The 25,480-nt window shown below is 45.3% G+C and overlaps 1 protein-coding gene across 1 annotated transcript in view; it reads right to left on the bottom strand.

Moving 5' to 3' along the window:
• The window catches only part of TRIM44 (tripartite motif containing 44), a 112,626-nt gene that overhangs the window by 11,144 nt on the left and 76,002 nt on the right, over positions 1-25,480 (bottom strand). The window lies entirely within an intron of this gene.

The raw sequence follows: 25,480 nt of genomic DNA, 5'->3' as shown, positions 1-25,480 counted from the left end.
CCGGCCAGAGGGAGAGTCACTGGTTCAAACGTCACCTCTTCAGAGCAGGTACTCTGTTTAAGCAGGACTCCTTGGTTACTCTCATCTCCACCTCATTTCTTCACAGCCCTTGTCACGTCCTATACATTATTTGTTTGCTATTTACTTTCCCCTGTACCTGCCACTGGAGCATAAAAGAGTAGCAGTACTGTCTATGTTATTAACTACTGTTTATCTAGCACTAGTGTTGTGCTACGCACACAGAAGTGTTCAATGAAGAGCTGTTTTTAAAAAGGAAGTAAGAAATAAAAGCAAGCGGAAGGGAGGAAGTTGACAGGAACAGTCAGTCATTACCGCTCTGACCAGGGTATCCCAGATGCCGGTGATACGTCAGTGGCCAAAAAATGAGCTGAGAGTCCCAGAAGCACGGCCAGGACTTCAGGCGGTCAGGGTTAGAGCCTCTGTGCCTTGGTCTTGGGAGGATTGAAGGATACAGGGCTTGGGGCAGGAAAAAGGCAGGGCCAGAAAAAGACGGGGCAGGAGCAAGCACACTTAACACAGAGCCAGCAAATGCTCTGTTTCTTCTCCACCACTTCTAGAGGCCACTCCTTAAAATACCAAGAGCCAAGTGCATCCAGTGCTTACTGCATGCCATGGGCACTGAGCTAGGCACTCCCAACCCATTCTTTTTCTCTTACTCCTCGCAACAATCCTAGGATGTAAGGACTACTATTAATGTCATCCTCATTTTGCAGATGAAGAAAGTGATGCTCTGAGAGATGTAAAATCCTCGGTCACATAGTAAAGTCTGTGTCCTTAAAATTTAAGGATTAGTTTCAGCTGGAGGAAGTCTGAAGTAGTCAAGGCGGGAGCGTGGAAGTGAGGTAAAATCTCCTTTGGTAGAGATGGGAGCCAGGGAAGAGGAAAGGCCTGGGTGCATCAGCTCCCAGGCACGACCTAGAAATTTTTTATCTCACAAGGGATTATCTAAGTCTATATAAAATCTGTGCTTTTTTGCATCCATTTGGGAAAGACTTTAAGGGAAAATATCCTAGACAAGAGATTTGTAGTATTCCTACTAAGGGTGAAAACATCTCAGGACACGGAGCCTGAAATTAAGGTAAGTTTACTCTAGGGGCCAAAAGAAGCAATTCAGCAACCTTCACTATCCAAAACTCTGCCCCATTTTCTGCCTGTTGTCCAAGCACGGGATGAAGGGTGCATGCTAGCAAGGGCTGGACAGAGGACGGCCATTAAGGAGCAGTGTTTGGTGGCATCTGTCCCAAAGGGAACAAAGGGCTCTTTACGAAAGAGTCTCCCCAGAATCAAGGCGCCGTTTTCTCCCCTTGGGTGTTACAATCGAAGCAAGCTCTTATTGTTCTCTTGGCAATTCTCCTTCAGATACGAGAAGTCTGGCATGGCGACTGTGCCCTTTCCTTAAGCTGCAGGTCACTTTTTAGCATTCTTAACTTGAGATGCATAGTTTAAAGGGTTCATGAACCTACTGGGATTGCAGACAAAATTTTGTCTTGTGTGTTTCTCTGTCTGAGAGAGGCCATAACTTTCATCACATTCACAAAGAGGTCAATAACCCCCGCAAAACTGAGTATAATGAAATTATAAATAAATTAAGTTCTTTCTGAGTTGCCAGGTTCTTTACTATGAGACTTGTAGAGCTGGCTTGGGGAAAAGATCAGAAGCCTTGACTGACAAAATCATTTTCTCATTATCCTAAAAGAGACCTGTTTGTGGGCGTGAAAGATATAGTTCATCTCATAGTTTAAAAGCACGAGACCTTGGGATTCTGGCATGATGCAAGGCACAACAACAAAGAAGGAGGACACAGTAGTTGCTGTCATGCACTTTACAGCCTAGTAGGTGAGAGAGAGAGAGAGAGAATATTTTTTTTCCAGAGGAGCTTCTTCAAATAAAGCATATTTATTTTCATAATTAATTAATAACCTGTTTTTCACACTAATGAAGAAGAAAAGGGATCTTAACTGAATCTACAGCATAGAGCTTTGCTCACCTTGTGTGTGGTTGCTCCTGGAGGGCCACACAATATAATGAGTGTGAGATATCATCTCCTGAATGCTCCTTCTTCATTTTGTCTGTAAGAGGGTCTCTGTTCATAAGATTTTATCTTAACTAGTCTGTAAAAGTCTCTACTTTGTCCAAGGGGAGTAACACAGCTTTCCCCCCCAGCCACTTACTGTCCTCTGAAACATCTACTGGTCACACTCGGATTGATAACTGGAGTGGGATTCAGAGATTGCTGAAATTCTTTTTAGCGTCTGTTTTGTTGTTGCTGTTGTTCTGAGAATGAACTAACGGTGTTAGATAGGCAGCCCCTTCTGTAGTAGGTATTTACCAAGCGAGAGGCAGCATTATTTAATGGCTTTGAAGTTACCTGACTGAACTAGGTTGAAACCCCTCCTCTGGCACTAAGGAGCTGTGGGGCCTTGGGTGAGTTACTCAACCTGACTCTCAGTTTCCTCATGGTAATACTATCTATCTACAGGGTTACTGTGAAAGTTTTATGTATTTTATGCAACATAAATGGTTAAAAATGTTGGCTCCCTTCTTCAACCTCCCTTCCTTCTTTTCCTGAATCAACAACTGCCTCCTCCTAAACTTCCTTCAATGTTCCTAGTTCTGACATCTGAAACACTGCATTCCAGACCAAGTGTGTTTCTATCCCCAAATGCCCTTAAACTTCTGGAGAGCAACAGTGCCCTTCTTTGCTTGCTTGGAGAGTTTTTTTATGAGAGCTCCCAACCTAGTGAAATATAGGTATTAAATAGAAAGAAGGGCTGAGTTCCAGGGTTCTGACACTTCTACCGGACAGGTCTCTAGAAAAGACAGGCCCTGGCAAACACTGCTGAGGACAAATATTGAGTGAAGCCTGGTTAACTGGCCTCAGTCACAGAATGATGTAGTTTGAGAGTGCTGTTGTATCTAAAAGCAGTGGCTTTAAAACTGGGGTATGCTGGGGCCGGCCTGGTGGCACAGCAGTTAAGTTCGCACGTTCCACTTCTCAGGCGGCCTGGGGTTCGCCGCTTCGGATCCCGGGTACGGACATGGCACTGCTTGGCAAAAAGCCATGCTGTGGCAGGTGTCCCATGTATAAAGTAGAGGAAGATGGGCACGGATGTTAGCTCAGGGCTAGTCCTCCTCAGCAAAAAGAGGAGGATTAGCAGTAGTTAGCTCAGGGCTAATCTTCCTCAAAAAAAAAAAAAACAAAACCAAAAAACCTGGGGTACACAGACCCTTGTGGCACACAATGACTTTCCAGGGGGTGTCTGGGCATGGGTACTTTTAAGGAAATAAATGTTCAGACTATAACTCCCATACATGCTCTTTCTAAAGCTGACCTTTCCAAGAGCGTGCCTGTGATCTACAGTTCTCTCTTCAGCCACTCCCACATTCACAATCACCTCACTCCCACTTCAAAAAAGCAGCACGGCCCTCTTACCCTCCTGAATCTTACCATGGGATAATTTTTCAGTGCCTTGCTTCTGACGGGAGTCCCAAAAGAGCAGGGCAAGAAAGGGTAAAAGAGATATTCCCTTATTTCATCCAGGCAATAAGCTCTTGGCAAGGTTGTGTGCCCTCATCATAGATCTGAGAATTCATGTTCAGAAGTGAGACGGTTGTCATGAAGTGTGCACTAATCTATTTATTTGAACTGAAAAACTGAAATCAGACTTGGATCTGACGGAAAGCAAGACTGATTTGGCTGGACAGTTTGACCATAGAAACCATCTTTGTCAATTAGATTACATAGTGCTTCTTTCCTGTAAATTTAATAAGCTAAATCTGCAGTACCAAAGTTTTGACAAAAACATATATAAAACTCATACTACATAATATGTCAGAAATCACATCTTTTTCAACTATCTAAACTTGATAGATAATTTCAGGTGTTAACTTAAAAATAGGATACAATTTTTTCTAAATTATTTTAGGAGGTATAAGAACAGGAAGTTTCGCGAAAGGAACTGAGGGCTCCTAAATCCTAACTGGCAAGGTGGTGTGACAATTAACACTTCCCTGGCTGGGGGCAGGGGTTGGGGTGACACAATGGGACCAAGGAGCCCCAGCCAGCAGAATGCTGTAATCCCTCTGTCCGTTGGGCACTGTCTAATGAGGAATCCTTTCTGTCTTGTGGTGGTGCTTGTGAAATTGAAGGAGTTATTAGAAGCATGCCACAGCCCCAGTCATATTCAGCCCCTAAACACCTGGTAATAAAGTGATTATGATCGAGGAGTTTTCACTGCCTGAGTTTTTCAGACAGTCCACGTAGATCGGCAGTACAGCTTTTCAGCTGCTGTCCCCAGAGACAGAAGCTTAAAAGAGGAAGTTAATAAAGGAAGTGATAGGCATTCTGACCTTGCAAGTTTAAGAGTTTCTTTTCCTGAGAATATAATACAACTTAATTTGATTTGGCATCACTCATATCTGCTAAGTCCTTGGCTATTAATTAATTAATTATTGCTATAAAAGAATTATTCATCTCAAGAGGATAGAGTAAGAGGTATCAACAAGGGAGGAAGGCTAGATTCAGCCGATCTTCAAAAAGACAGACTTGCTATTCTCCACAAACGAAGCCCCACAGGCACTGCACAGGGAGCTGGGGAGTCTCGATCCACCGTCTCGGGCTGTGGCTGCCCGGTTCCAGGAAGGATGAAAGTAACTTGGCTGGGGGATGGGACAAAGACTCGGACCCAGAAATACGCCTCCACAAGACCGGGCAGCGCTGCAACTTTTGTCTCCCACGTTACCTGCCCCACAGCCTGGGCTAAAAGGGAGGGGGTTACTGTGTTGCAGGAATCAGAACTCATATATTTAGCTGCCACCTTGGAACTAAGTGAGATGTAAAGTAAAATGTCCTCAGTTTATGCCGGGTTAACTGAGAAAAACATGAGAGGACTTCAGAGTTCTAGTCCCGGCTTTGCTGTGTGACTCTGGGGCCCAGCTTCCTCAACTGGGAAATCAGGATGCTTGGCATTGTAAGTGAAATTCAGGAAAATCCCAAACCAGACGGGAGCTAAGCTCCTTCCCCACACACACACTTGCTGAGCTAATGAATCAGCTCTCATTTCTACCGTATTTCTTCTCGCTTTCTGTGTACCTCTCTCCTTCTCGTTCCTCTCCAACTCAACGCAAAGGCTGGCCTAAATGTTCCAAGATCTGTCGCCGCTTTTTCTGCCAGGCACAAACACGAGGCTGATGGCCAGTACCGCTTGATCAGCTCCTTGTACAGACTCAGGAGAAAGCTCGGGTATGAACAAAAGCCCAGGATCCTGACTTCATCATACTTCTTATAAAGTGTGCGGTGCCTCCAGCCTTGTTGCATCATCTTCTCAAATCACAGAAAGACAAGGGGAAGGGCTCTTCTCTCCCCAGATCGCATTCTACGTCATCCCGTGAGCCTTCTCTCCATCAGTAACAGCCACTGTTCACAGAGGGCGGACTGCATGTTCCACGCGCTGTGCTAAGCGCTTTATATACACAATCTCACTAAACCCTCACAGTAACTTTTGGATAAGTGTTATCATCTCCATTTTACAGATGAGAAATTTGAGGCCAAGAGAAGCTACATGACTTGCTCAAGGTACACAGCTTGTAAATGGCAGATCTCGATTATGCAGACTCCAGAACCCTGGATGAAACTGGACTTGGGTAAGAGGTGAGACATGAACCTGTATCTTCTGACTCCTGGTTACCCAGTCAGGAAGTGACAGCCATTTAAGTTCTCTGAGGCTTATTTTTTTCACTTGAAAAATGGGATGATAATACCTGCCTCCAAGGGTTGTTGTAATGAGATGGAAGGTACATGCAAGTTCTCTCTAAGATGAAAAAAATGCCAGGTTTGGGTAGGCTTACTCTAGAAAAAGAAAATACAGACACTGGGTTTGTCTCTCAGCCTTCACAGCTGCCCCTGCCTCCACAGACCTCTGCGGCCATCTCTGAGAGAGGCTTGCGGCTCCAGCGTGGCTTCAGGGCCATGCTCTGACCACAGTGCCAAGCTCGATCTCCAGGCACCTGGCAACCTGTTTCCCGATTTTGTGGGTGGTGGCCCTTCTTGCACTCCACAGGGGCTGTGTGGGTGGCGCCTGTTTCTGTGGAAGATGGAAAGGTGCCAGTAGGCCTGTTCAGGGAGTGCCCTTCTATGTGGAGATACTTGAGCAGAAGTCATAGGCAGGCCTAGGCCTCATCTGCTCCCAGAATTCCCTTCTTTAGGACAGGGTCTTCTGTTGCTGCTGTTACTAGATTTATAATGGAATCATTTCCATCTTTCTTTATTTTAAAATTCAAAGTAACTTTTTCTTTTTTGTTGATCTGTATTTTCTATAACAAACAAGTGCTGTTTCTATAAAAAGAAAAAAAGACCCATAGTGTTATCCACCAGTGATAATCACTGTTAACACACTGAAATATATTTACCTATCCTCCTTCCATGCACATATAAAAATATACACTTCACAGGCTCTTTCATAATCTGCTTTTTCCACTCAACTAGCAATCATGAATACCTTTTCTTGCCAAGAAATATATTTCTGTAAGATGATAATTCATAATTAAATTGTATGGACTTACCATACCTAATACTGGATACAAATTATTTCTCCTTTTTCACTATTACCCACACCTCTGTGACACACGTCCACATGGAAGAATCTTTAGGTCCATCCTTATTTCCAAAGAAAATTCTCAGAGGGGAAATTCCTGGGTCAAAGGGCATGTTTTTCTTTTTTAAAATAAACTTTGGGGGCTGGCCTGGTGGTGCAGCGGTTAAGTTGGCACGTTCCGCTTCTCGGCGGCCCGGGGTTTGCTGGTTCGGATTCCAGGTGCAGACATGGCACTGCTGGGCACGCCATGCTGTGGTAGGCATCCCACGTATAAAGTAGAGGAAGATGGGCAGGGATGATAGCTCAGGGCCAGACTTCCTCAGCAAAAAGAGGAGGATTGGCAGTAGTTAGCTCAGGGCTAATCTTCCTTAAAAAAAATAAATAAAAAACAAAATAAAATAAACTTTGATTTTTAGAACAGCTTTAGATTTATAGAAAAGTTACAAAGACAGTACAGAGGGTTCCAATATCTAGTTTCCTCTATTATTAACACCTTACATTAGTATCGTGCATTTGTTACAGTGAGCCAATATTGGTACACTAGTCCATTCTTGATTCAGGTTTCCTTAGTCTTTCTCTAATATCCTTCTTCTGTTCCCGATTTCACCCAAGATACCACATTTCATCTAGTCATCAGGTCTCCTTAGTCCCCTCCTGGCTGTGACAGTTTCTCAGCCTTTCTCGTGTTCGATGACCTTGACAGTTTTGGGGAGTACTGGTGAGGTATTTTGTAGAATGTCCCTCAAATGGGATTTGTCGGATGTTTTTCTCAGGATAGGCCATGGTTATGGGCCTTCAGAAGGAAACCTGCAGAGGTGAAGACTCATCCTCATCGCACCCTACCAAGGGCACGTGACCTCGCACTGCTGATGTTGCTCTTACACATCCGGCCGTGGCCGTGCCGGTGAAGGTCTTCCACTGTGAAGTTACTCGTGCCCCCTTCGCACGCTGCACTCTTTGGAAGGAAGTCACTATGAACTCACACTGAAGGAGTGAGGAGTTATGCTTCCCCTCGTTGAGGGTAGAGTATGTGCATAAATTATCTGAAATTCTTCTGAACATGAGATTTGTCTCTTCTCCTTTATTTATTTATCTAATCATTTATTTATAGCAGTATACTCAGGGATATTTATTTTTATACTTTGGGTTATAATCCAATACTACTTTATTAATTTTGTTGTTCAAATTCTTGGCTTCGGCCTTCGGGAGCTCTTTTAGTTAGCTTCTGTGGCCCCCTGACATACCCCCATCAATGTGGGGTTTGTTCGGGGTTTTTTTTCAGCACTTCCTTACTTTCTGGCACTACAAAATGCTCCAGGCTCATCCTGTCTATTTCCTGCCACAGTCCTAGAATCAGATATTCTCCAACAAGCAAAGAATATGTATTTATAAAGGCATTTGACATATTATTGTTAACCCGCCCTCCAGAAATCCTCTTATGCTGATTTACAATCACTACTCACATAGGTATGAGAATGCCCATTTTCCCCACACCTTTACCAATGAAGGGCAGTTTCAAAGTGTCTATGGGGATGAGACACTTTGTGTGTGTGTGCGCTTCTCCTCTCTGAAATAACGTCCACGTTTTATTTGGTTTCTTGCTGAACTCCAAGAGGAAAACGGCACGGGGCGGCAAGCGCTCCCTTGCCTCTGCCTTTCTGCCGGCTTTCTGGCCTCCCAGCCCTCCTCCAGCACCGCGGGTTCCTCCTAACCGGCAACCTCCTGGTGAGGAATGAAAGGAACCCTGCCAAACCCTCCATTAGGGCCAAGGCAACTCCAGGGGCTCAAGGGTGAGAGGCAGAAACAGCCCAAGGGTTACCTTCCCTGCTTCCTGCACCTTCGGAAAACCCACTCGACCCAGCTTCCAGTTTCCTCATCTTTTCTTGGTGAGTGAATAACGGAAACCAAATCTCTCTCAGGCAGTTTCCTTCCACAGAAATTATAAACATAGGATTTAATAAAATGCCGGACTTCAAATTTCCTGTTGCCTCAGCTGCTGTATCTAACAAGTTACCCAAGGGAGAGGGAGAAAGGATCAATAAATAAATACATACTTGACACTATTCTCTAACCTCTGTATGAATAGTACGCTTTTTTTTAAGTGTCCCAGATTGGTTCTCAGTAGTTTTGAGTCCCATGATGACCCTGAGCTGGGGTCCAGAAGTCTCAGAAAGCTGCAAATTGGAAGCAGACCGACTCCCAAGGCCTCGTGCTAGCCCTCGCGTGGCAGAGAGTGGTGAACGTGGGTGTTGAGTAGAGACACCGAGGTTTGAGTCACAGCTTTGCCGTTCACTAGCTGTGGGATTCTGAGTTCAGTGTTTTTACTTAGAAATGGAGGACAATTTAGTACCTACCTGGAAGAGCTGCTGGGAGGATTAAATGAGGATTAATGTACACAGAGTGTTTGGTATATACGTAAAGAGCGTGGTATGGTACCTGACACATAAAAAGTGCTTAATATATTTTATAGTTACAGATGAAGAAATCAAGGCTGAGAGAGGCAAAAAGTCATACAGTGAGTTGACAGCAGTGAGATGAACTGAAAGTCAGAGTCTCTGGTTTCTGAATGCACCATCATACCTGCTAGCTCCATTTTTCTCTAAGAATGCCATTTATTAACAAAAGAGCTAACACCGTGGTCACACGTGGGCTGTAAGCATCACACTGTCATGTGAAAGGATTCAAGATTCCTTCTCAAGCCCGTTCTCTTGGTGTTTGGTAAGAGAGGCCTTTGTTAACAATGACAGTAAACAGCTATAATTTATTGAGTGCTTTACATGCGCCAATCATCATGCTCAAAATCTTACAAGCACCACCTCCCTATCCTGCTGAGTCCACCAGCAAGCTGTGTTGACTCATGACTCGTGCTGCGCAACCTCCATGTGCCTGTTCCTCCTCTCCCCCACTGCACCGCCATCTCTTGCTTGAACTACTGCCGTTGCCTTTTGACTGGTCTTCCCACTTCCGTCCTTGCTTCACTAGTTAGTTTTCAACTGCATTTAGAGTAATATTTTTAAAAATGTGCAACAGATGTCACTGCCTTACTTAAAAATCCTTTGATGGCTTCCTATAGCCTAAGTAATAAAGCCCATGGCCCACAAATCCCCACGTGGTTTGGCCCCTGCTACCTCTCTAACCTACTTCGTGCCACCTGCCAGCCATACTAGCTTTCCTGCCTTCAGGCATTTGCTGTTCTGTCTCAAAAGCTCTCCTGGCTTGGAATGATGGCTCCTTAACATTTGGGTCAGCTCCAACGGCACCTTCTCAGAGGCTTTCCTTGACCGAGCAATCCAGAGCAGCCACGCCATCCCCGTACTCTTCCACTGGACAACTGTACTGTCTGCCCAGCGCTGATCACTGTTGAAAGTTACTTAGAGATGCTAAGAGTCCTGAACTACTTTGTTCCCTGCTAAATCACTAGTACCTGGGCACCAATGAAACCTCAATAAATATTTTTGAATGAATGAATGATCAAAACAACCCCATAAAGTATTACTGTTCCAGAAACCTTCCAAGCCTTCCCAGGCAAAATGTGGCAGCGTGCTGGTCTTCCAGGAATCTCATGGATAGCCTGCTTCTACAGGTGAGCCCAGGCTCCGTTTCTTTTCTAACTGTCACTGTAATCACCAGGCACATATAACCACTGGGGGCTTTAATCCACAGGTGTGGATTAAAATGCTGTATCATAAACAGTGATACTCTTACAAACAACTCAGACTGATTGCTAAGGGATGGGCGTGTCCAATGGACAAGGAACACTGTGTCACTGAGGGCAAGCAGAAGGAAGCTCAAGTCCAACCCTCCCCAGGCAAGGAAACCAGAAGAATCAATTCACTTCCCTGAGGAAATGTTCTCATCTGGCTTCCTTATAGAACAGCTGCGCGTTTGGCAACTTCCAGGCCTCTATAGTTGAGCTCTGAGCTGGGCGAGGCGGGCTTGGATTCCAAGACTCTGGAAACCCATCTCTCAGGCTAATGTCTATGGAGGGAGAGAGTCCTCCAGGCCGAGATGGAAGTAAAGGCGTACTTATTCACTGCTCCTCTCCTCCCTCAGATGACACAGCAGCTGAGCACGGATCCTGAACGGGCAGAGCTGGGGCGGTTATTGTGGTAGTAAAGACAGACAGTGGAAAAAGCAAACAACTAAGGATCAGAGACATGGCTTCAGCACCCTGCTCCAGCACACATTAGCAGTACGACCTTGGGTGAGATGCCTCTAAAGTTTCTACCTCTGTAAAATGACGATGATGATGCGTATAAGTACTCACTAAATCGATACTACTACTATTATTATTTGCTAGCCACCATTTCACCAACGTTTTCACATTCAGTTTTCATAATAATAACCCTGTGCAATAGCATTAACACTCCATGTTACTGATGAAAAAAGAGGAGCTGAGAAAGGAAGTGCTATCCCAAAGTCCCACAGCTAGGCAGAGCCTGGCCCTTGTTTTAGCCCTGAGCAGAAAACTTAACGACAAGTGAAGGCGGCATCTGAGGGGCTCTGCAGGCAGCCCGCCTGCATTTACCTGTCCAAGTTACTGGTAACGCCTCATCACAGTGGCACAGGTAGTAACCTCCGCTGATTGCTAAAGATTTTTGCAAGGCCTCTGCAGACTCAAACTCCAATTTGGACAGTAATTACTAGAAAACTTCCTCCCTGCTACAGGGGATCCCAACAGTCTCTTAAGAAAAAAAAAAAAGGTACAGCTAGATGTTTTCAGTTTTTACAACTACAGTCAGTCTGTGACTTCCCTGTCGTAACCTGGCTGCAAGTTAGCCATGCGCCTCAGATTCTCACTTGCTTCTTGTGGGTTCTGGCAAACAGTCACGGAAAAGGGCCTGCCACCAAGACACTACCACCCAGACTTAGGACAGCACCTGTCCTGGTCAGATATTAGTTTCCATTTTAATCCCATCTGTCCTGAGGTGAGAGGCCCCCAGGTCTTACGCCCTTCTAATCAGACTCTACAGAAACTATCTTTCAAGGCTTCAGCGGACTTTCTTTTTTTTTAAAAGTGTGGCACCTGAGCCAACAACTGTTGCCAATCTTCCTTCATTTTTTTCCCCTGCTTTTTCTCCCCAAATACCCCCAGCACCTACTTGTATATTTTAGTTGCAGGTCCTTCTAGTTGTGGCATGTGGGACGCCGCCTCAGCATGGCCTGACGAGCGGTGCCATGTCCGCGCCCAGAATCCGAATGAACCAGCGAAACCCTGGGCTGCTGAAGCAGAGCATGCGGAGTGACCCTCTCAGCCACGGGGCCGGCCCCTTCAGCTGACTTTCACTCCTGCCCACTAGAGAGCAAAATCGGAGGTAAGCTGAGGTGATGCCCCCTTGTCGGCCTTCAGGGAACCAGTGAGGAAGCTGCTCTGCGAGACCCCTGCTGTCCCCTGGCAGCCTCCAGGGTTCACCATTTTATCCCCAGTGTTGAGCAACATGCCTGGCTCTTAGGATGCATTTGGCAGCTGGCACAGAGTATCTCTCACAACCTGCCTTGGCCTAGAAGGGATTTAGCCGGTGAAGTGAAAGGAGGGAAGGCTCACCTTCAAGGCGGAAACTATGTCCCGCAGGAAAGCAGACCTTTCTCCTAGGAGCAGTAAGGTCTGTCTGCTTGGAGAACGCCTAAAGGAGGCAGTACGCTGCTAGGATCGTCCACTTTGCCACTTTCCCATCCAAGCCCTTCTGAACTGTGTGACTTTGGCAAAGCTATTTAACGTCTCTAAGCCTCAGTCTTCTTATCTGTGAAGTGGGGAGTGATTCATTCGTTCACACTTTCAGGGAACAAATATTTACTGAGCACCCATAATACATTTTAAGAGGTGCTGGCACTACAGAAATGAACATGACTGACAAGGTCCCTGTTCTCATGGAGCTTAATTTCTAGTGAAGGAGACAACTGACAATCATGTAAACAAATAAATAATTTCAGATAGTGGAAAGTACTACGAAGAAAACAAAGCACGATGCTGGGAGAGAGAATAATGCGTGCATGTGTGTTGGGGGGCAACTTCGGAGGGGGAAATTATCAGGATCCACCTCTTAGAGTTGATACAAGTATTAAATGAGATAATGGATGTGATGTGTTTAGCATACTTACTAACAACTCATGAGCACTCAACCGAGTCAACTGTTTTTATATTACTCCCATCCCGAAGGCAGTCACCTCTCTTTCACCTCACAGTGCCTGAGCCCTGCTATGTGCCAGCGAGGGGACTACAGAGGGGAATCAGATAGGCACTCACAGTCTGGCAGAGAATGCAGCCTATGTGCTGTGAGAGAAGGAAGATGTGGTAAATTCCACCTAGAGTCAGAAAAGACTATCAGTGTTGACAGACGGATTGGTGTCTTCCAGGAAGACTATGGGGCCAGAAGGAGGCCATGCCAGGTGGAGGGAACAGCTTGAACAAACTCTTGAAGACGTGCACCAGCTCAGCATGTTCAGGGAGCTGTGAAAAGTCAGAACGGATGGAGATGAAGTGTGAGCGAGTACTGAGAAAGAGAGTACCCCATCAGCAGTTCCTAGTGCACATCTTCACAGGTCGTGCTTGAAGTGTCTCCCAAGAAGATGCAGGGGGTGTGGATGGGAAGGAACAGAACAGAAGGGTGACAGAGCTCCATATGGCGTCTACCACACTGCGAGCACTCCAAAATGTGAACAGGGCTATGTTTAAAACATTCAGCCTGGCTTCTGTGTGACATCCCCCAAGGCAGCACAAACAGATGTTTGAGGGGAAAAAAGAAAAAACAAACACCCAGTGGTAACTCAATATAAAGCCTGCGTGGGGGGAAGCAGGCATCAGGCTGCTCAAATGTGATGGTCTCATCAGCACGAGTCTGAAACTCAGCTTGGAAGAGTACATCAGGTGCCAATGTATGATGCTGGGGGTCTGCAGTGAATGGACCCTTGTTTCCAAGCAGAGCCAGGGACTCCCTCTTTGCCAGAGCCAGACTCACTTGTCTAAGAGTCTAAGGCCGTGAGAGGGCTCTGAAATGGGGAAACAGAAAACTACAAGGAGGTTTCTTGTGCCAAGTTAATAGCTCAGGCATCTCTGCCAGCATATCTTCTTTGAGACGGAGTAACTGTGGAGCAGTTTGTGAAAGGGAACGTTCAGACAGAGGCCTGCTTCTCTGCCTGTTCATTACTCTGCCCTATCCCTGCCCTTGCAGTAAACGCTCTTGTTGTGAGTCTCCCCAGGAGATGGAGAAGCAGGTAAGAAAGCTATCCCCACTCCCGATATTCCAAAAGCTCATGATTCAGCCATCAGGTCTGGACTGTGGGAATCTTCCCCTTTTGGGAGGAAGGCTGCTTGATGCAGACAGTCAAGGACATGAACCTCACATCCAGTCTCTATTCAGTCAATCTTACCAGAAGCTCTCCCTGCATTCCAGGTCAGTGCTGTCAGATGAGAGAGAGCACTAGTCTGGCCAGAAGAGAGGAAGATGACCCGAAACACATGAATACATCAAACAGGAGCGCCGAAGCAAAGACAGAAAAGGAAGTGAACACTGCAGGTCTCCATCCTTTGCATGTCATCACCCAATCTCAAAACTGAACAAAGCCCACTGCTCTGAATCTAAGGGCTGTCCTAGGCACTGGAAGAAGTAGCAGATACCCAACATGACATCGTGTAAAACGCAGCCACAGCCTTTGTCACATTCAGAAGATCTCCCCATAGGCCATTAAACCTACAGACCCCACCACAGTCGTCCCTTTATTCTACAGTACTGCACTTCTGCCTGAGCCCTAGAGTTAAAAATCATAGGTATTACAAGACAAGACTAGGCCACGGGACCATCATAAATCACTTGAGCACAGAGGAGTCTCTGGGTGAGCCAGCAGTCATCTTAGAAGCTCAGGGGATGAGGTGGATGGTTAAGTTTTGCTCAGTGAAGAGCAATGATAATTTTTAAAGGGCCAGGACTAGGGTGTAAGTACAGGGTGCTGGAGGAAGGAGATAAAAGATCAGTAAAGACACATTCTTCCTTCCTCCTAGTTTTTGCTGAAGCCAGGTCTGTTTGTGATACTCAAATGACATAATCCTGCCACTCAGACCTGTTCCATCCATCCGCAGAAGAGGCCGTTTACGGCTTAGTGTCAACATAAATCAGATGTCATAAGGTTTGTTTACGACACCTGGAAAGTGACTGCTCTCCAGGGGCCTATTGCAGGGCCCACCAGAGCAGACAGAGCGTTCCTCTGAGGGTGGAGTAAGGCCCAGTCATCCTCTAAGGCTGCATGGTTGAGGAGCATCTGCCAGCAATCCAGATGGCTCCCTGCTGTGAGACTGAAAGGAGCAGGAGGAGCACAGAGAAACCAAGGTTTGCATCCAGTCCTTGCATTTATTAACTGGGTCCCCCGGGCAAACCTTCACTGGGCCTCAGTTTCCTCATCTGAAAAGCAGGGTCAATGATTCACAGGTTCTTTGTGAATGTAAAAGGATATGGCACATGGTAAATGCTCATTAAGCAACCGCTTTTCTCATGACATGGTGAGTGAGACAGTGCCTGCAGGTACCAGACTTGGCTCCCCTCTTCCCTCCTGGATTAGATGGTCTCTCAGGCTCTCACATTCTGAGTCCCAGTCAAAATGAAATCTTCTGTAGGACAGTAAATAAGTCAGATTGCTCTCCTACACCAGCATGAGAAGTTAACAAAGAGTGTACAGACCTTTTTGCTTTCCCCACCCACTCACCCACTCACCATTTAAAACCTTCTGCTGCAGTCTTCACTGAGCCCAGTACAGAAGGGTGGGAGGGAGGGAATGACAACAAAATAAATATTTCAGCTAATCTTTGAAAAGATGGGGAAAAGATGAGAAAATTCTTTTAGGGGTTGTTTTTAAATTTAAAGACATTTGCTGTGAGACAATAAAGCCACTCCTCTCTAAAAACTATTTTTAGAGCCCTTGGCTGAAGTATATGCAAGAAAGAAAAAAAGAAGTTAAAAAGAAGATGATAATTCTGTACACGGAAGTTTAAGACAAGCCTATGGAACAACTTCTTTTATGCTCAGCTGGAAAGAGAAAGCTCTTTTCCTTCCCAAACTGCTTTTCTAATCTCTGCTAAGTCTGATTTTTTTCCCCTCAGCTTCATTGAGATCTAATTGACTGACATATAACATTGGGTAAGTTTAAGGTGTACAATGTGATGATTTGATACACATATCTATTGCGAAATGTTTACCACAACAAGGTTAACATGTCCTTTACCTCATGTAATTGCCCTCTTGTTGTTGCTGTTAGCATCTAAGCCTGATTTCTGACAGGGCTCGGAGCCCTGGGGAGACGAAGGACTCTGGGAGTGGCTATCATATGCCTCTTCTTGCCCACTGAAGAGGAGGGGAAGACCAGGCTGTGGAAATGGGGTTAGATTAAGTGAAGGGACCTAGCAACCAAGGGGGGAACCACCCGTCTAGTGAAAGACAAGACAATCACCCACTTAGCTCTTACTCACTTTAATTGGAATGAATGGTCACAACGTGGCTGTAAAGGGCACTCTGGCTAGGGGTCAAAGACAGACTCTCAAATTAGGCCTAGCACAGGAATGTAAAAATTGTCTGAAGGAGGAAAAAAGAATGACTCCATGAATCTGACATAACTCCACACTAGAGGCTTTATTTTTTCTCCTTCATTCCAACTCCCCCTCCCCTCCCCTCTGGTAAAGAACAGTAATGGCACTGAAATCCACAGATAATCCTTAAATCTCTGTGGTAGCTCCAGTTCTAAACTCCTCCTTCATACTGACGGTTTGAACAGCTGTTAACAAGTCATAACAAGGACCTCTCTTGCACCAGCCTGGAATATCGATAGCCTTTCTCTTTCCCTACCCAAATCATAAATGAAGGCTGTCCTGACCACTCCAGCCCACAGAGCCTATTCATCGTTTCATTCTCAGACTCACAGTGCCTGTGTCCTGCCTGTAGGGCCAGGGGAACTTTAGTGGTTATACTGTTCCTGGGACAGTGGCACGAATGCAGGATCCTGAGAGCTGGTGAGACTAGGTGAGCTAGAAGCAGCCTAACCAAGAGAATATGCGTGAATGGTTGCCACGGAGGCAAGGGGAGAGTCAGAGCCAGCAAGAGGGGAAGAGAGGCAGCCCTGAGCAGTGAGTCATGTCCACAAAGAGGATAATTCATTACAAAGTCCACACTTCAGAGAGTCAAGGAAGGCCAGGAAGTGGAGTGCAAGTGGAGCAGGACCGAAGAGCTCAGGCTGGAGGCTGTGAGCAGTGGCGGGCACTGGAAACCTCTTTATGAAGTCCTGGCTGTGCAGTTTGGGGCAAAGCCCATAAGGTTGAAGAGAGTCACACAAGATTGGGCACCAAGCACTTAATGTGAAATCCTTGGCACTGGTCACCCGCTACCACAGGCGTCTCTGGTGGTGCTATTAATCTGCTATGATACTTGGCATTTCCTCCTCTAGACAGCGAACTGCTGCTCAAGGGCATGGATTATGACTTACTCCTTACAACCCTGATTAGCAGCTGTGTGTCTAAGATTTGCGAAATGAAGATATAAGGGATTTGCATTTTCCCTCCATTTCCTGTACCTTACTCACCCCCCACTTAGTGAAGACAGTCACAGTTAGGTGGTTAAAAAAAGCAGGAGGCAGTCTAGGCCCCCAGGTGGCAGGCCGTGGAATAATGGTTCTTGGCTCTAGTGCATGCAGGAAGCTCCTAAGGGCATTGCATTCCACCTCACGGAGATCACACGGGACCTTGCTGAGATGCACTTCTACCTGCCCTGTGTTCATTACCTTTGTTTTCGTTGGTGCTGTTTAAAAATGTGGGAGTTTACCCATACCCAAATCCTTTACCCGTTATATTTCCAGACACACTGGACAGAGGTGGCAAAAGGTGTCAGAAATCTTGGGAGCCTCTCCTCCAGCTGCCTGCCAGCTGCTCATGGACCCATCATCTTGCTTTGCTGGAGCACAGCCTGGCTCTCTCCTCCAGTCCCCACTGCCTTCCCAGAGGTCAGCCACAAGTTCACATCAAGCAACAAGCGCCATTACAAATGGAATGCCTGCTGGGATATCTTTCTAGTGTGGAGCAGCCATTAAAAGCACTTAAGGAAATCAGAAAAGGGAGGTGAGAGAATACTTGGGGAGAGCTCTAGGATAGGGAGGGTAGAAGGGAAAGCATCAGCCCCCCTCCTACCTTGGAGGAAAAGCAGGCCATAAACAGCAAAATTGGTTCTAAAAACTGGAGCTGCCTTCAGGAAACTCCAGACCGCTGTATTTTCAACCACTCTCCTGCTGGGGCCAAAACACTTCCGGGGGCCTGGGAAAACTTTTGCTAATACAAACGGAATAAAATGGCATTTCTAAACAACTATATATATTTTTAAGTTATTCAATGAGCATGCATTACAATAGGTACTTATCTATAACTCTCATCCAATTCGGACAGCATCTCTGTGAAGCAGACATTTGATACCCACTTTACAGACTGGAAACTGAGGTTCAGAGAGGTCAGTGACTTGACCACATTTGGAGCCCACCTTTGCCCGACTGCAAAGCCAGTGTTCTTTCGACCAAAAAGAACGTTGGGCTGGGCTGTGAATCCTCGCAGGTCTGCATCATTCTCCCCCACCTGTTGGATCTGTTACTCCTGCATTAATTAGGTATTAGTATGGGTGGTCTGTAAAGTGAAGGGGCCTTGCCTGTCCACCTGATTAAAGGAAGAATGAACCTATCTATCTTAAGTGGGCTAATGGAGTCTCTCTGCTGGGATCTTTCTTTAATCTTCTAGCTGTCATAACCATCTAAAAGAGAAGGACTAGGTTCTGAGATAAGTAGGTAACATACCCTTGGGAGTCACTTTCCTCTCTGAGTTTTAGTATCCTCATCTGTAAAATGGGTCCAAGAAAACCTACATACTAGAGTAGCTGTGAACACTAAATAAGATATCTTATTAAAGTCCTTAATATTATATCTGGCACAAGGTAAATATAATGATAGCTTTTATTGTAATTTCTGTTTTATTTCAGATAAGCAGTTTTGGAAAATACACAGGTTTAGCATCAACTTGTTCTCATTCAGTAGGTGCTATTTATTGTTGAAAATTTTTTTTAAATTTTGAGTTTGTTTCATGGCCAAGAACAACTACAACAGAAGAGAGGCAGTGGAAGCACAGACAACTTAAGTTCAGGAGGCAGAGCGCCACATTCCCTCAGGAGCTGGTCCTTTCCTTTGCTGCTCAATCAGCTTAGAGCAGACTGGAAGCAAGGCTATTTAGAGATTAGAAACATAGTCTCTCTCTATGTGTGTGTATATATACACACACACACACATATATATATATATATATATATGGCAGGAACCTTGAGCATTTTAGGAGGCGAAAGACATGTGTAGGATGGATTAATGCAAATGGCTTTGCTTCTAGTTATATAGTCCCCTGAAGGCACATTTGCAAGAGGAACTCTCTTGAGATGAGCGGATCCTCGGGAGGCTAATTTGGGCTGGTTCCCGGGCTTGCCTGCCAGCTTAACTGAGCAGGGAGCAGCGAACTGAAGGAGAATCAGGCTGATACTGTGTCCTCACCCCTGCTCCTCACTCTGACCCCCACGGGGGCATGGAGACCCAGAGGTTCTTCTTGGGTCTTAGGTTTTAGTCTCCTGTACTTCGGACACAGCCGCTCTGGTGGTGAACTGCATCACCTTCTGCCCTCTGTCCACGGAAACCCGCAGCCATTGCCGCAGAAGACAGCTTCTATCTGCACCTTCATGTCTGCGCTCCTTTCAGAAAGGCTGTCTAGGTTGGAGCAAGACTAACCTTGCTCCCGGGCAGATGGAAAACATGCTTCAATTCACCGGCCCTGAGGAAACAGTGCACAGTGGGGCAGACTGTGCAGACATGGCGAGCTCGGAGAGCGTTTGCCTCTTGGCCTTGTCTTTTAGAGGATACGGCAGGCATTACTGCCATTTGAATTTGCAAGAATGGAGAAAATGGGACTCAGGGATTCAACTCAAAGCTAGATTCATTTGTGTTTTAGCTCAGCCCCCAAACAGTATATTTGGTTCTACAGAATTTCCTGTAAAATGGTAGACTTTTCAGTATAGGACAAGTATTAGTAGCTTTCTCGCATGAAAGAAGCAAAGAACAATAACTTCTTTAAGGTTATTGCACTCGTCTTATCTGGGCTTTTATTTCTAAGTAGATTTGGGAAAATTAGTTCTTTCCAGTCTATCTTTCAGGTATTGACAGAAAAGTCAGGTGACACACTGTGTAAAAATTAAGCCTCCAGAGACTTAGAGGGGAAAGCACTCCCTATGGACCAGAAAAGAACAGATATTGAAATTCCACAGCCTAGTTTTTTTTTTTAAAGATTGACACCTGAGCTAATATCCGTTGCCAATCTTCTTTTTTTTCCCTCCTTCTTCTCCCCAAAGCCCCCAGTACACAGTTGTATATTCTAGTTGTAGGTCCTTCTAGCTGTGGCATGTGGAATGCCGCCTCAGTGTGGCCTGATGAGCGGTGCCATATCTGCACCCAGGATCTGAACCAACGAAACCCCGGGCCACCAAAGCGGAGTGCGTGAACTTAAGCACTCGGCCACGGGGCTGGCCCCCCACAGCCTAGTTTTTTGATAGTAGACTTTGAGCAATAAAAAGCTGGTAACATTCAAGATCACTTGGAGATATAGAGAGAAATTTTACTCTTCCACAAGCTAAATTTTAGGAAGGGTCTTGCCCTTTTTTGTTAAAGGCAAAACAAACATTTCCAGACCCCCAATATATGTGCATATTGCATATGTGTGTATACACACACACATACTCCCATTCTAAATGCAGTTTGTAATCTGTATTCCTTCTTTAATTTGCCTTTCAATTATTGAGTTATTAATCCTAAACTGAGTAGCCATTTTTATTAAGGGGCAACTCCTGCATATTGAAAAGATTTAGCTGGAAGAGATGTGGTATAAAAATGCAGTGTTTCACACAAATTTAAAATACTCCAACATTCCACCACATTTCCTCCTCTTTAATTCCTAGAACCCTTGAATGAGGATTCACCACATTGGGTCTCACAGGTTATTTCCCAGATACTGTGTAACCGCTGAGACCCTAAGCCTCAGAAAGCATATGTTTGGCATAGACATATCTAGAAAGATATCACCGGAAGAAGCCCCTACAGACAGGCTAAATGTCCAGGGCCTTATGGACCCCATATTGTTTCAAACATAGGGGAGGCCTTCGTGGACAGCTGAGTACCCTAGTCTCTCTCCACAAGGAGCTGCATTCTACCACAATCTGGCGTTTCAGACTCCATGACTACCACCATCCGTCTATCTCACAGACAGACTCTCACCATGAAGATCAGCTCACATAACTAATCCCAAACCAAGTACATCCTGCTCCTCAGGAGGCTTGTCTCACTACTCACTCTCGACGTCAAAATGGCTGTGACAGCGTGTGGCTTACTGACGGGGTGATTTGCTGGAACCAAGCACATCAGCAACCTGCTGGCTGTGCACATGAAGGCACGAAGATCTTGGGGTACCACAAAACTTGGATTCCTCAGTCAGCAAGGCTTTCCTCCTTCCCTTTCTAACAAAATCTAACTATAATTTATGCCCATTAAGTAGGCCAGAACACCCATTCACAAAGAAACCTGCTTGTGCAGGTCTGCTGACACGCACAGCAAATCACCTCCAATGTGCCCTTCCAGGAGAGGGCCAGACTCTCATTTCAGGCACACAATTCATTCTGACCAAAACATTCTATCTGCTCCGTGAACGCAAAAACATATGCACACACACAGGGTGCCCCTCATTTCCTCTGGAGTAATGGGAGCCTGGGCAATACTTTAAGTATTCATTTTCCAACGTAAATTAGAATGGTGCATTGAGAACAGCAGTGACATCTGCATGGATACAAAATGTATTCATTATGGTCGGTGCTATTACAATGAAAGGAAATGCATTCATAATGGCAGGACATTTGAAAGAATGTGTTGCTGCATTCTGTGTCCATAAAAGCAATAATGAAGAAAGAGGAGTGGGTCAAATACATTAAAAGGAGTAGCAGGGGCATGGGGCGGCTTCACGGGCTCTGGGCAACATCAGTGAGACGGCACTTCACTGGACCCTCAGGGAGAAAGTTCTGACGGCTCAAAGGGAGGGGAGGCAAGAACAGCACTAGGCTGACATTCCAGAGAACTGGGGTTTGAACCTGGCTCTGCTGCATGCCAGCTCTGTGACCCTAGGCAAGTTATGTCATTTTCTCCTCACATCTCAGCTTTGCTCAGACTGCTCACCTGCAAAACGAGGAGAGCCTACCTCACAGGACTGCATGAGGAGGGAATGAGAGGACACACATAAAATGCTCAGCACACAGTCTGGTGTGTAATAAGCATACGATCAACATTAGCTTCATTTTTCTTTCTGTTATCACTAAATAAATGTACAGCTCGTGATTTTAGGCATCACCTAGCTCTCTAAATTTCAGTTTCTTCTTATGTAAAGTGGAGCTAATAACACCTGTTCTTCCTACTTCTTGAGCTTATTATGAAGAGCAAGTGAAATGAAATGTGTCTGGCAGCTTTCTACTCTGGATGGTGGAAGGGTTAAATATGTGTCTACAAAACCTGAACTGCAGTGTGTGTGTAGGGTGTAGCCCAGTTCAAGCCTATGACACAGAAGGACAAGTCTTCTGGTCTGGGGAGGGGCCCTTCTTCTGATCCCTTCTTCATGTTTGAACATGGATATGACAGCCAAAACTGCATCCTCTTTCAGCCATAAGGTAACACGCAGGAAGGAAAAGCCCAGGGAGTCTCAGAGACACATGGCAGTACTGACATCATCAGCCACTGAAGCAAAGCCAGCAGTCACCTCCCTCCAAACTTATTATGTCAAACAAAGAAACCTTTGTTTGCTTAAGCTACTAATACCAGAGCTTTCTCTTCCTCAAAGCTGAACACAATTCTGATACAATGCCTAAGTACTCTGGAGAATTAAAAGCCCTATATATAAGTAGATGATCTTTCCCCTGCCAAGAATTTCATTCCCTTGGACCCATCTAGCTAATTTATATATGTCCTTTAAACTTAGATTTAGCAATATCTCCTCTAGGAAGCTTTCCAAGACCCTATCCCTAGCATTTCCCCCGCCCTTTGGACTTCTAAAGCACTCCATAAACACTTCTATCAGTATATATTAAACTGCTCTGTAATGATCCATTTATGTGTCTCTTTGCTCCACCAGATGGTTAAAATGTCTCAACAGCAAGGATTCCCATTTCAGCCATTTAAAACATTTCCTAGCACTTGGCATAATACCTGGCACACCGTAGAAAACTCATTAGGGACTGGCTGAAATACTGAATAAGCCGATGAAAGAAGGACCTGAAAGGACATGAAGTAAACGGTAGCCTTATCATCCATTCATGTTTTTGAAACACTGCAAATAGCGTTCCAATTCCTGTCACTACTTTCAGGGCATCTTGGGTGGGAAAGCATAGGTCTAGGCAGTGGTTTTTATCATTCTAAAAGTTATTCCATTTGACCCTTGTTTGAATCTATGACATTCCCCCACTCCTACTCCCAATACTATTTTATGCTGTGTATTTAGTGCCTACCTATCTACACAAAAATAATTTTATTTCCTTCTTTGCTGCTTTACTATTTACCCCTTGTGATAACCAAAGACATCCTGAGAATAATCCCATTTGGCAGCAAAACAAATGTTCACATCATCTAGCAGCTCCCCTCCTAGGTGTCTGAGTTCTGTCTGTGTGACTGGGGCTTCTGGAGGCTTCCTGCTGACTCTGCCATATCTGGATCCTTACAATCCTTGAATGTAGTATGCAGCTCCTCAGGCTGAGTCTAAGGTATGTGGTTTTATGTTAGGAAACAGATGCAAACTCGTGTCCTCTCTCTTCCTATAAAGCCACCTTGTCTCCATGACTTATAGAGATCACAGCCTTCTTGAAGTAACAGTATTAGCCCCATTGCCAAAATACCCAGAAAAATAATAATGTCAAATAATGTGATATTATCATTCAGATGACAAATTAGAAACACACTTTGCTGTTAAGCACATTACGTGTAAGAGCAGTCTGAAAGGAGCAGTGGGCTTCCTGTGATGGACCCAGTGCCAGCTTCAAGTCTGACTCCCATTTGGTTCCCTTTGTCTTTAATGCTCCCCATGCCCATTTTTGCTTGGCTGGCTCCTTTGTTCAGTCAAGTTTCAGCTCAAAAGCAAACTCCTCAGCCCTCTGTGAACGGCCTTATCTACAGAAGCTTCTGTTCCCCAGCCCCTTTCTATCAAATCACCCTGCCTCATTTCCTTTCTAACACTGCTATCTCAAATTATTTTGTTCATTTAGTGGTTTACTAGTTTTTTCCATCTATCTCTTCCCAATAGAATTAAATTCCACCAGAGAAGGGATCTCATCTCTCTTGTTCACCCTGTATCCTCAGCAACAGAGCTGTACCTGGCATAACGTGAGTGCTCAATAAACATGTATTGAAAATGAAGAAGAAAGTGGGCAGTGTGTGTTCACTCAGTAAATCCATTTTGCTGGCCTTTACCTGAATTTCCTTTGGGAGTGGGGATGAGGATGGGGTTGATGGCCACCATGAATACTTGGAGGTGGTGAGGTTGGCTTTGGGAAGCTACGTGGAGTTAGGGAAAGAGCCAGAGTCCCGGTCTTGCCACTTACAAGACGTACGAGAATTGGAACGTGTTCCTTTAATGTCTCTGAGCTTCAGTTTTGTCATCACTATAATAAACTGTTTCAGAGGATCAGTGTAACAACTAAATGAGACAGTGACGGTGCACATCAGGTCAGTCAGTTCCCTCTGTCTGTCCCTTACGGCTGTAAACAGAGGAGCGGTCCAGGGGCCCAGAAAATCGGCCTAATGCTTCCTCCCCTCCCAGCAGCCAGCTCAGCAACTGTGATGACCCTTCAGGGAGAAAACGCCAACCTGCTGCATCTGGGAGTTTAGCCCACAGGCCGAGTGTGAAGTCCTGAGTACATTCTCAAAACACTGAGCACGAACCTGCCTTGCAAGGTCATTAGATATTTATTCCTCTCTTCTCAACCTTCTATCAACTTACATTAAACTAGGGCTGATGTTATTCCACAGAAATAAGCTTATAAATCTGTTTTAAAGAACTCTGGGTGCTGATTCTGCCACAACATGTGCTTCCTCTAGTCTCATCAAAACCACAGCATTCAAAGCCATCAAAAATCTGTGGTCTCCAAGCCTGCTAGAGACATTTTTGGTGAAATCATCTTTGACAGGCACGTTTAATTCCTTACCCTCAATTTACTTTCCCCATTCATTTGTTAATTCAACAAGCTTTAACTGAGTGCCAAGTGCACGTCCAGCTCTAGCAATAAGTCACCGTAATCTGGCAGTTATTCACTGTGAAGCACTGTGCTAACCCCTTATGAACATCAATCCTCATCTCACTCCACAGGCATTATGATTATCCCCGTTTACAGACAGGAGAATGCAAGAGTTTACCTAAACTAAGTGGGCAATAAACGGTGGGTCAGTACTCTAACCTAGGTCTGGCAGCAAACCCCATTGTGTTAATCACAATACGCCAGAAAGCAGGTCTTGAACATGTACTTGGTACCTATCAGGGTGTTAGATGCTTTCAGAAATTAAAGAAAACAAGGCTAGACAATGGCCTTCCTCAGGGTAGGAGCTCCATCTTCTTTGCCTAAACAATGCCAACAGTGTTTGTTGAATTGATGAGGATGTGGCTCTTGTTTTCAAAGATACAGTAGAGCCAAAAAGACAAGTTTGCATGAAAGACCTTAAACTAACAAGACCACCAAGGCACAAAAATTGTACAGGGGACACAGGTGTGACTGATTACAGCCAACGAGTGGGTTTAACTCTATCAC

The sequence above is a fragment of the Equus asinus genome, chromosome 17, assembly GCF_041296235.1.
Source record: "Equus asinus isolate D_3611 breed Donkey chromosome 17, EquAss-T2T_v2, whole genome shotgun sequence".
NCBI lineage: Eukaryota > Metazoa > Chordata > Mammalia > Perissodactyla > Equidae > Equus > Equus asinus.
Note: the sequence above shows the minus strand (reverse complement) of the source record. Positions and strands in the feature narration are given on the sequence as shown.